The sequence below is a fragment of the Acartia tonsa genome, chromosome 4 (genome assembly GCF_053477335.1).
Source record: "Acartia tonsa isolate MP-2025a chromosome 4, ASM5347733v1, whole genome shotgun sequence".
In the NCBI taxonomy this organism is placed as follows: domain Eukaryota; kingdom Metazoa; phylum Arthropoda; class Copepoda; order Calanoida; family Acartiidae; genus Acartia; species Acartia tonsa.
Genome location: NC_137263.1, coordinates 27,779,690 through 27,791,963, shown reverse-complemented (window position 1 = coordinate 27,791,963; position 12,274 = coordinate 27,779,690). Strand labels below are relative to the sequence as shown.

Sequence of the window (12,274 nt, the reverse complement as noted above, 5' to 3'; positions counted from 1 at the left end):
AATTGAAAAAAATAACTTAAAACAAACAAGAGTAAATTTAGAATATGAAGTAGTATAACAGCCAAACCATTATAAAAATATGATTAAAAATTCATAAAAATGGTTTTAAACTGTTTGTTTGTTATATCTCTAATGTTGTACAGGAATGTTTACACGAAGATAATTATTTTTTTTGTTTCTTCTTTGCAATAAAATTACTGAGCATATTGCTTCAAAAAATACTGAGCATATTGCTGCAAAAACTACTGAGCAAAATTGTCAAATAGCTGTCATTCATAAAGTGTAAAATGTGGATTAAGTATTCTAAAGTTTTAATGTTATGACGATGTCTTCCAAATGTCAAAATACATTGCTAATTAGCAAATTTATTATGTGACCTAAAAAGCATATTGATAATAGGAAAGCATTTGATACCAAAATACTCTATATAAAAGTGTAAATAAAAATTTTATACACAGACAAGTTTATGCGGTCATAAAAGAAGATTTGCTGAGAACACAAGAAGCAAGATGGACAGTTGTTGGTGGCGCAGCTCATCTTCCTTGTCATATAAATCCCACTAAGCCAGGAAAACAAATCAATGCAAAAGTTTTTAAATCTTACATAAAAAATTGTCAAATTTGTGATGAGAAAATTAACATTTTAAGAAAATGATTGCAAGCATAAGTTACAAGAATACCGTCTAACATATATTATTTTGTATTACAGTTAATAACAAACAATTAGGCACCATTAAAATAGTCGTCATGCTATTTTTGTGAAAACTAGACAGTCTTATAAATTGCATATATCATTGAAAAGGAAAAAAATATGCTTTTGAAAAGACACAGTCAATGCACTAAAGAAACTAATAGAAATAATATAAAATAAAGATTAAACGTATGAAGATGTGAGACAAAACGAACATTAACAAATATAGAGTATCAACGCATTTAATTTCGACATTATATGGAAATATTAACAAAACAAGGATGACAATATCCTTTAGAAGCGAAGCACAAATATATCAAAAGATATCAACAAATAACATAAAGAGTAGATGCTTATTAAGAAGAAGAATCGTCTTGGAAAATTTAAAGCAAAATTAAATCAGAAACAAAGCTACTTATCCCAATATTATTCAACACATTTATAAATTCAGACAAAAACTGATAGGTAATGTAATAAAAAAATCTACTTGTCCACACTTTAAGTTACTAAAATCCCATAGAATGTCTGAAAATTTAGTTTTGAAAACGTATCTTGACGCGTGAATCCTTTTCATGCAAAAGGACATAGAGACGGACATTTTGTTTTGATACTTAAAATACTATGGGCAAGGAGTTGAGAGGCTTCGCCCTATGAGGTAAGGGGAAGTCAACCCTCCTTTATAGAATTTTTCGTAGATATTTTTAAGAAAGTTATTCTTTGTCAAATTACTCTGTGTTGGTACCTACCTAAAAAAATAGGTACATATCCCACCCCAAGAAAATAGCTTAAAACCACCACAGGACCAGTAGGTAAATTCCCTACAGAGTAGAATATAATCGGTTCAGTGGTTACCGAGATCTTAAGGGACGGACAGACGGACGGACAGATTGACAGACAGACGGACAGACATACAGACAGATAGACAGACAGACAGACAGACAGACAGACAGACATACAGGCGGACAGACAGATGGAAAGACAGACAGACAGACGGACAGACATACGGACAGACAGACGGACAGACAGACGGACAGACAGGCAGACAGACGGACAGACAGATGGACAGACAGACGGCAGACAGACGGACGGACAGACACCAAGCTACTTTGTATTAAAGATAAAAACCATACATTCCAATATCTAAATTGTGCATGGAATTAGAGAATAAATAGCCACTTATTGATCAGTAGAATCTTCAAAAAAAATATCATTGTTTATTGGTTAAGACATAGATTGTATTGTAAAAAACAAAACATTGTTGCATTTTGTGATTTTTTTCTAATACTAGGCAAAATAAAAATTACAGTTTACCTTGTCAATTATTGTAATTCATTATACACACATAGTCCTTGTTCTTATTTAAAAGACTTGATTTGCTTTGTTTCTGTAAAGATGACAACGTATATTTAGGTAAAACTATCATATTTATAAAATTTATAAATCTACTCTTTTAACATTAGTCTATTAAAGACCAAAACTGGTTTTTTGATCGTCGACAGACATACCATTATACAATAAATGACAACTGAAAAAGTTGCAAGCAAGGTTTAAAAATGTTGGACCAAATGACTAAAAAGATATTTCTCAGCTTATTTTAGTGCAACTAAAATAACAGGCAATCAGAACAAGTGTAGAATATTGCATTATGGAAACACAACTCAAAGGGCCCTCAAAAGGTTTTGAGAGATGTGGTATTAGTAATGCACAGTTAAATTCAGTACAATTTTTGTTATCATTGTTGTGTCAAAGTGCCTCAATAAAATGATCCTTAGAACTGGAAGAAAATGGTGGATGAATTATTTAATAAATAATACCTAATATAGTTAATTTAAGGCAGGTCGATTTGCAAACTTTTTGGAATTTTCATATTAGTAGACATAGGCAAGGGTTATTGGGCCAATATAAAACTCTGTGAAACTTAAAAGGGGTTTTGTAATCCAAAAACAACGGGCGTGCTTTACAAGTAAGTTTACTTTCTAAACAGCACATATCAGAAAGCTGTTTTCAGGATATAACTATTTTTTAAAAAATGAAAAGATTATATGGAACAATTATCCGCAGTTTTGTCATCGAATCCAAGACAAAGATGGAACAAACGGGTAGAATTGCAGTCTTCAGATGTTAAGTGGTGGGCAGGGGTGAAATTCCTTGTGTCAAGGGGTGCTTAGAACTGTGAGCAAACAGATTTTATGGCGATGGTAAACATAAAGTGTTCCTGTAATAAGTTATTTTCTTTTGTGCTATTGGCTTTGGTTATAAATGATTTATACATAATATTTATAGTGATTATTGAACCAGTCTAGGACATGAGCAGACACACAGTGATTTCACACATTTTAGTAGCATTATTACTGAACCTGCTAGAGCATTATTACTTACATGAGTTTTACCTGTTTTCTTAGATTGGTTGATTTGACAAATTTAGATTTATTTACTTATAATTCTGGTGCTTTTCTTTAATTAACACAACTCTATTTAATATTGGGTTTTAAGGTGATTTAGCTGCAGAGACATACAAGATTTTTAAACGGGTTAGGTGTGGGTATTCTGTTAGTGTTCAAAATTGTCCACAAATGGTGTTTTATTGAAAAAAAACGAAAAATTTGTAGGAGCAAAGTTGGGAAAAGGGAAATTTTGCTTTGATATTATTATATCATCAACAAAAATTTTAAAAATCGGATCAAACATATTATTGAAAAAAGCCTTTACTAGCACCAGAGAAAATCACATTTTCCCCATAGCAAACGGACGGGCGGACTGATGGACAAAGTGAATTATAGAGTAGCATCGCTACTAAATTTAGTAACGAAACATTTAATAAAAGTACATTTTTTTCTCGCAATAATTTGAATTAATTCAATTCTAATTTTGTAGGTTTTAATTTCTTTAAAAGGTTTCCAATCAGGATGCTATAAATAAGCATTCCTGTTTAACTTAATAATGTCATTTTTTAGTGTTATGGTATAAAGATGATAACCCACAACCAGTCTATAGTTATGATGCAAGGTATATTTTTCCAGCCAGCAAATATGTTTTATGAAGCTTAGTCAATAGAGTTGATGAATAAGATTCTTCATAAGGAAGATAAGTTAAACTATCTGCTATAGATAGTACAGAGTTTTATTGTAACAAGGATGACAACATCCATAAAAGCGAAGCACTGAAACGGAAGGACAAACGGACATTAATATTTGTATAGTGTCTGAACAGAATAATCAGAATATAAAAGTATAAGATTCGAAGCAAAATTGTAAGTAAATTTGTTGAAAAACTGCTTGATACAGGATAATGTTTATGGACATACTTACATCTTTAGGGCTTGATTATAGAGTTGCTTCGCTTAAAATATTGTTCTTTGTTGTCCCAGGAGTCAATATACCAAATATCAGATCAAACGGATAATTAGATCATATAAAAATTTGTTGTTAAAAAAGTAGAAAAATCAACATGTTTAAAATGGACGTACTGACATTCTGGTAATGATTATAGAGTTGCTACGCTTTCTAAATCGTACAAAACTATTACAGGAATTACCATGCAAAATTTGAAATCGCTAGAACAATTCTAACATGCCTAAATTAACGAAAAAAGCTATTTAAAAAATTAAAGAAATCAACATGTTTAAAATGGACGTACGGACATTTTGGTAATGATTATAGATTTGCTACGCTTTCTAAATCGTACCTAACTACTACAGAAATCACCATGCAAAGTTTGAAATCGATAGGACAATTCTAACATGCTTAAATTAACGAATAAACATGCCTAAATTAACGAAAAAAGCTATTTAAAAAATTAAAGAAATCAACATGTTTAAAATGGACGTACGGACATTTTGGTAATGATTATAGAGTTGCTACGCTTTCTAAATCGTACCTAACTACTACAGAAATCACCATGCAAAGTTTGAAATCGATAGGACAATTCTAACATGCTTAAATTAACGAATAAAAGCTAACTATCTCGGACGGACGGACGGACGGACGGACGGACGTACGGACGGACGGACCGACCCTAATTATAGAAAAGCTTCGCTTTTAAAAATGGTCTGAAGGAGTAGCATGGGAAAAACATTGATATTAATTATTATTTTTTTACTCTAGTACTGTCCATGTAGCTTGGTTTTCTCAATGTTTTGGCTTCCACAGCTGTCTTGACAACTGTTTACATTTATTTTAAGGCATCTTTCAGTACAACAGATACCACTCTGTGGCTAAAAAATTTACTATGACTATTAACAATTTTATCTATGGTCAATGGTAGTTACCAATCTAAACTAATTTGTATGATGACTGACATACCAACAGCCAAAGAAAATTACATACTGGATGCTCAGAACAATAGGAAAAATTTTTATGATACTTTCATCTCAAAAAAGTTTGAAAATCGGTCCGAAAAAACAAAAAAATAAGGAAATATATGAAAATAGCCAAAAACCTGCTAAAAGGCAGTTTGATCACCATGGATATTTTTTTTAAACAACTGGAAAATTAATTTTTATATTCTTCAGACCATAAGATATGGGTAAATATGTAAAAATATAAAAATGGCAAAAACCTGCCAAAAGGCAGTCCAACATCCATGGAAGTTTCATTAAAGGACGGAAAATTTAATTAAGATATCGATAACTAAACAATTTTGAAAATTGGACCATAAACACCAAAGTTATGGTGAAAAATAGAAAAATAGCCTAAAACCTGGTAAAAACCAGTCATGCCGCCATGGACGTGTTAATTATGCTCCCTAGTGATGGGAATGTTGTCAAAAAGTTTTAGCCTTCTATCTGTCATAGGAGCTGAGAAAATCACATTTCTCCCACTATGTCTTTGAAAGTCGGACAGACATTTCAAATTATAGAGTAGCTTCACTACTAATAGCTATTCATCTTTATCTAAACGACCAAGCATAAATTGCTTATTTCACTTCCTAAAGAAGTGTGTATAAAGTCTACCTCGTCAGGCCACTCACCTTGGGTGTGCGCTGGTAGAGTGTCTGTCTAAGTCAGTCACAAACATTTTTCTTCAGGGTTAATGAGGACCCATTAAAAAATATCCTAGAGCTCCACATATTTAACATACTATACAAAATTGGGACACCTAATATTGGCCACAAAAGGAATATTGTATATAATATATGTCTCTCGTTCTACCAAAATTTGTCATAGCCTTGTACAAATTTTACCATGACAAATGTAAACTATATTGTAGGTCCTACAGATTTTCTATCTATAGTATAACAAAATGTAAACAAGTGCAACCTGGGTTATTTGTGACGAATCAGCTGATCAATTAGCATCTACTCTATAAATCACCTGTCATCTGTCAGCCAAACGTAATTTTCTCAGATGCTTTTAAATTTATTAAGAAGATAATAGATATTTTATAGTAAAACAACGTTTTTTACTTCAATTTCATTTATCTTCGTAATCTTCAGAAAGATACTAATGATTTTTATAACATAATTGGATGATTTTTTCATTAAATTTTAGGAGATTTTTCAACATATTTAAATTTACATTTAAAAATACTAATTTTGAACAGCTACATTCTTTAGTTTCTTAAAGGACGCCTGCAAGAAATAACACGCTTTAACTGCTGAAAGACTGCCACAAAAAGACCCAATACCCCAAATTTAAAGCCTTCAGCTTCAATAACAAAAAAGTTCTAGGCATTTCAAAATAGCATTTTATGTACAATGGAATTTTTGAAAGATTTCCAATGCTTATAAAAGAAAAAATAATATTAAATTACGTCGCCTAGACACAAAATTATAACCTTATCTTTGTCAGAAACTTAGATTGCCTGTAACTGATTACATTTTTACAATAATAACAACACATTTCATAGTCAAAATCTATGAAAAAAATTCGATTTAGATTGCATTTTAAAACGAAAATCATAGCGGAAACAAAGGGTAAACTAATACAAGCTTAGCTGTGATTGGTTGTTAAGCTGATTCAGCCTTCTGATTAGCTACAGTACATTCGGTACAACGCAAGTAAAACTTAATTTTTTTAATGATTTTGACTATAAAAATGGGTATTTTTATTGTAAAAATATAATTAGTTACTGGAAACCTACATTTATGACAAAAATAAGCTTATAATTTTGTTTCTAGGCCACGTAGTTTAATTTCAAAGTTTTCAACATGAGCATTGCAATTCTTTCAAAATTTTTATGTACATAAAATGTTATTTTAAAATGCCTAGAACTTTTTTGTTATAGAAGCTGAAGGCTTCAAATTTGGGGTATTTGGTCTACTTGTGTCAGTCTTTCAGCAGTTAAAGCGTGGTATTTCTTGCAGGCTTCCTTTAAGATGGTGATATTTTCTGTGGATACACTTAGAGAAGATTTCAAGCCGTTTATTGAGAATAGATTCTTTGTCTGAATATAAGATTACAACTTTTTCCATAAGAAAAAGTTGACATTTATTAGAACCAGGATCAAAGGGTGGCTGCATAGAAAGGATACTCCACTTGATGTTATATTGTAACTCGTCTTTTTTAAATTGCCAAATATAACCAGAGCTTGATCTTTAAATCGTTTTTATGGTGCGCTGAATCGGGGCGATTCAGAGGTGAACCGTAGGTGCGCTGGTGGTAAGCCACAGCGCACCTGATTTTTAAAAGATTTTCGGTGCGGTGTTGTTAAATCGCTTGCGCACTCACTAAAATATTGATCCGCGCCAGTACAACTTTATTACTTAAAGGATGCCTGCAAGAAATAACACGCTTTAACTGCTGAAAGACTGCCACAAGAAGACCCAATACCCCAAATTTAAAGCCTTCAGCTTCAATAACAAAAAAGTTCTAGGCATTTCAAAATAGCATTTTCTGTACAATGGAATTTTTTAAAGATTTCCAATGCTCATAAAAGAAAAAACAATATTAAATTACGTTGCCTAGACACAAAATTATAACCTTTTCTTTGTCAGAAATTTAGATTGCCTGTAACTGATTACATTTTTACAATAAAAACACCACATTTCATAGTCAAAATCTATGAAAAAAATTTGATTTAAATTGCATTTTTAAATGAAAATCATAGCGGAAACAAAGGGGTAAACTAATACAAGCTTAGCTGTGATTGGTTGTTAAGCTGATTCAGCCTTCTGATTGGCTACAGTATATTCCGTACAACGCAAGTAAAACTTAATTTTTTTTACTATAAAAATTGGTATTTTTATTGTAAAAATATAATTAGTTACTGGAAACCTAAATTTATACCAAAAATAAGCTTATAATTTTGATCCTAGGCCACAAAGTTTAATTTCAAAGTTTTCAACATGAGCATTGCAATTCTTTCAAAATTTTCATTGTACATAAAATGTCATTTTAAAATGCCTAGAACTTTTTTGTTATAGAAGCTGAAGGCTTCAAATTTGGGGTATTTGGTCTACTTGTGGCAGTCTTTCAGCAGTTAAAGCGTGGTATTTCTTGCAGGCTTCCTTTAAGCAGTGTCAGTAAGGTATTTTATATAAAATGCCGTGTCAGTATGGTATTTTATATAAAACATTAATATATAATTTATTTAAAAAATAACTATAAAAATGTTTTCACGATAGTTTTGCAATAAAATATTAAAGTAATTAAAAAAAAATATTTATTTATTAAATAAATCACCCCGATTTGGTTCGGCAATGCCACTCGGTGAGTGGCATTGCCGCGCCGGTACCGCGCCACTGGGCGCGCCAAATCGCCCATGCAAATTCGATTAAAAGATTGGTATTTAATAATTTGATGGTGCGCTAAATGAATCGCCCCGGTTTAAATCACCTATAAACGATTTAAAGATCAAGCTCAGATAGTTTTGTAGAATTTTGAAGGTGAAGATTATTGAAGGTAGAGTTGTGGTTGTTGTATCTTAATTTAAAAGTTGTTGAGGCCATTCCAATATACTTTTTGGTAGATTGGTCTGTTTGAACATCAGCTTGGTAGACTAAAGAATCAGTTAAGCAATTTTCGTCAGATGGACAAGTTGTGCCTCTCCTACAGTTACAACCAGCTTCAGTTGTATGCTTTGTCTGTCCAAGAAATTTCTTATTATGGCTTGTGATTATGCTGGCCATATTAGGCATACAACTGTAGGAGATTTTGATGGTGTTTTGGTTGAAATACTTTTTTAAGACTTTGTTGTTTGAAAAGTGTTTGTCTACCAGGCGTAAGAACTCCTTTCCAATATTTGTGGACACAGCTGTATTGTAAGGAATATTATACCATATAACTTATAAGATTATAGATATGTACATTTGATTTTTTGGTTCAGATTTTCCTGACCAATGCTCCACTAATTTATAACCTACTCGGTCCGTCTGTCTGTATTGGAAATGCATCTTTTTTTTTTTAAAAGCGAAGCTTTTTGATAATTATGGTAGGTACGTCTGTCCGTACAGGTTAGCTCTTTTTGTTAATTTAGACATGTTGAAATGTCCTATCAATTTCAAACTTTGCATGATGAATCCTACAAAAGTTAGGTACAATTTAGAAAGAATTTATAATTGTTAACAATGTAAGTATGTCCTTAATCAGTACCCTCTAATTAAACTGTTTTAAACCTATTTTTATAAGGTATATCAAAAATATACTCTGACACCTGTAAAATCATACTGCAGAGCAAAAAAAAATGTAATCCGTTACCGGCAATCTAAGTTTCTAAATTATGACAAATATAAGGTTATAATGTTTTGTCTAGGTGATGTAATTTAAAATTGTTTTTTCTATTATTAGCAATGAAAATCTTTCGAAATTTTCATTGTACATAAAATGTCATTTTGAAGTGCCTAGAACTTTTTTGTTATTGAAGCTGAGGTATTGGATCTACTTAAGGCAGTCTTTCAGATGTTAAAGCATGGTATTTCTTACAGGCTTCCTTTAAGATACGTAAAATTCGTCTATAAAGGGTTAATTAAGTAAGATCTAAATAAATGTATTATGCAATACAACAAATTTATTTTTATCGATTATTTAAACCTATTTTTAAAAATATTTTTAAAAAGTATGTATCTTTTATGTGTATAATTTTCATTCTTTTCATTTTAATTAAATAAGAATTATTTAATTATATTGGAAATACGTCACTTTGTGAGGAAATACGTCACTTTGTGAAAACACTCTTTTTGAAATCTAATGAATTCAAGATTTCACAATAGTTTGTAAGTTAATTCATTGATCTATTGCAAAGAATTATTTTTTTAATGCATTTTGATAGATGAAATCAATACTAGAGAACAATATTTATAAAGGAAAACTCTCTAAAAGCTGAGAATTTTACCCCAAACTAAAAAAAAAACGTAAGATCTGTAATAACTTGCTTAATCTATAGTAAAATTAACTTTAAAATGCCACAAAAAAGTTAATTGGGGGCCTATTTGTATTTTTAGCTCTGCAGTATGATTCTACAGGTGTCAGCATATATTTTTGATATACCTTTTTAAAATATCTTACAAACAGTTTAAAGGAACCCTGGAAGAAATAACATGCTTTAACTGCTGAAAGACTTCCACAAGAAGATCCAATATGCCAAATTTAAAGCCTTCAGCTTTAATAACAAAAAAGTTGTAGGCATTTTAAAATGACATTCTATGTACAATGAAAATTTTTAAAGATTTTCAATGCTCATTTCAGAAACTTTGAAATTAAACTATGAAGCATAGAAACAAAATTATAAGCTTATTTTTGTCATAAATTTAGTTTGCCAGTAACTAATTATATTTTTAAAATAAAAATACCTATTTTTATAATCAAAATAGTAAAAAAAAATTAAGTTTAACTTACGTCGTACTAAGAGTACTGTAGTATTTCCAGCCAATCAGGAGGCTGAATCAACCAATCACAGCTGAGCTTATTTTAGTTTCATTTGTTTCTACAATGATTTTATGCTTAAAAACACAAATTAAACTGAAATGTTTTTAAAAAAATTTTACTATGAAAAGTGGTATTTTTATTGTAAAAAAGTAATCTGTTCCGGCAATCTAAGTTTCTGACAAAGATAAGAGCTGGATCTTTAAATCATTTCAATGGTGCGCTAAATCAGGGTGTGAAAAATTTCAGCCAATCACTGTGGCGCATTTTGTAAAATTTAGCGCACTATTGAAATGATTTATAGTTCCAGCTAAGGTTATAATTTTGTATCTAGGCGACGTAATTTAATATTTCAATTTCTTTTATAAGCAATGGAAATCTTTCAAAACTTTAAATGTAGATTAACTGTAATTTTGAAATGCCGAAGGCTTCAAATTTGGGGTATTGGGTCTACTTGTGGCAGTCTTTCAGCAGTTAAACTGTCGTATTACTTGCAGGGTTTAAACCAAATTTACTTACAATTTTGTTTACATTTTTATTCAGCTTATTCAGTTCTGACAATCTACAAATGTTGCCCTAAGAGATTAAAAACAATAAAACAAGATATTTGGTTTTTCCACTCTATAACTGAATAAAAAGCAATTCTAGGTTTAATCATTTCTAAAGTAGCACTTAACACTCTTGTTATTAAGAAATTATACAACATAAATGCAAATCTACAATTAGGCAAGTTTTATAAAACCTTTTTGTAGACGTTTTTTTTACAGAAATGATATATTGCAGTAATAAACATTAAAACAACAAGGATGACAAAATCCATAAAAGCGAAGCTCTAAAAAGATATGAAAGACGAATATTAACCCTTGTAGAGTGTAAGAACTGAATATACAAAATATAAATATATATGTTTTGAAAAAATTATTCATTTTGTTCTGTTTAAAGTGATCACAAAGCAAGCTTTAAAAATGTGTTAAAATTTGATATATATTTAAAATAACTTAGTTATTTAGAATTATGATAAAAATTTTGCTATATTTGATATAAAAAGTGCCTGAAAACTTCTATTTTTATATTTGCTACAGTACCTCAAAAATTCAGTGACTCAATTGTGTGCTAAACAAACTTTTAGATTTGTTGTCATTTCTATTAACACAGATGGAGTTAATAAAATTCATACTTACAAAATAGAGACAAATTTCTGCTTTTAATACTATTGTTATCAATTTTGCTTATTGATAACTGAAAAAGTTGCAATTAAGTTTTAAAATATTGGACCAAATGACTAAAAAGATATTTTTCAGCTTATTTAAGTGCAACTAACATAACTGGCAATCAGAACTAGTGTAGAATAATGTATTATGGAATCACAAATCCAGGGGCCCTCAAATGGTTTTAGAGAGATGTAGTATTAGTATTGCACAGTTAAATTCAGTATAATTTTTGTTTTCAATGTTGTGTCAAAGTGTTCAATAAATGATCCTTAGAACAGGAAAAAACTGGTGGAGGGTGTCAGGGGCGTCCAAGCTTTATTTTTTGGAGGGGGTAAAATTTTTTAAGGGGGAGTAAAATGGCGCGCCGCAAATTTTTTTTACCCCCCCAAAATTTTTACCCCTGGGGTAAATTTTGCTTGGGGGGGGGGGTAATTACCCCCCCTGAAATCTGTTGGCAGTGGTAAATTTAGTTTACCCCCTCCAAAATTTACCCCCAGTGTAAAATTTTTGGGGGGGGTAATTTAAATTTTATTAAATATATAGTATTAAAAATGTGTGTGAAGCGTGCAAAAAT

At 30.7% G+C, this 12,274-nt stretch overlaps 1 protein-coding gene across 1 annotated transcript in view; it reads left to right on the top strand.

The window, feature by feature from the left end:
- Positions 1-460: 460 nt before the first annotated feature.
- The window catches only part of LOC145318065 (protein turtle-like), a 102,426-nt gene continuing 90,612 nt past the window's right edge, over positions 461-12,274 (top strand). The window contains exons 1-3 of the mRNA XM_080159396.1: positions 461-568; positions 2,083-2,100; positions 3,645-3,696. The gene's annotated coding sequence lies outside the window, so the exon portion shown is untranslated. The remainder of the gene's footprint in view (positions 569-2,082; positions 2,101-3,644; positions 3,697-12,274) is intronic.